Genomic DNA, 328 nt, shown 5'->3' with positions numbered 1-328 from the left:
CCCACTTTGCTCCCGAACTGGCCCACACCGCCCCACCATTCCCTTTAAATGGGGAGCCACCCACCCCGCGCCGAAGGTAGCTACTGCCTGCGCTACTTTGTCAGAACAGTTAAAATGTCGCCATATTCAAAGTGCCCGATTACAGCAGCCACTCTTTGATTAACACAACACAGAGTAACAGGATGATAATGAAGAATATAAGGACGAGAATTTAAAGTATCTTATTGACATATTTCGCTTGGGCCACCAGACCCCCCCCTTCCTCGAATTGGTAGCGCCCCCCCATCTGTTCCCTGCTTGTGAAATTTAGATTGAAGCAGATTGGAGC

The sequence above is a fragment of the Paramormyrops kingsleyae genome, chromosome 1, assembly GCF_048594095.1.
Source record: "Paramormyrops kingsleyae isolate MSU_618 chromosome 1, PKINGS_0.4, whole genome shotgun sequence".
NCBI lineage: Eukaryota > Metazoa > Chordata > Actinopteri > Osteoglossiformes > Mormyridae > Paramormyrops > Paramormyrops kingsleyae.
This window is presented reverse-complemented; position numbering follows the sequence as displayed.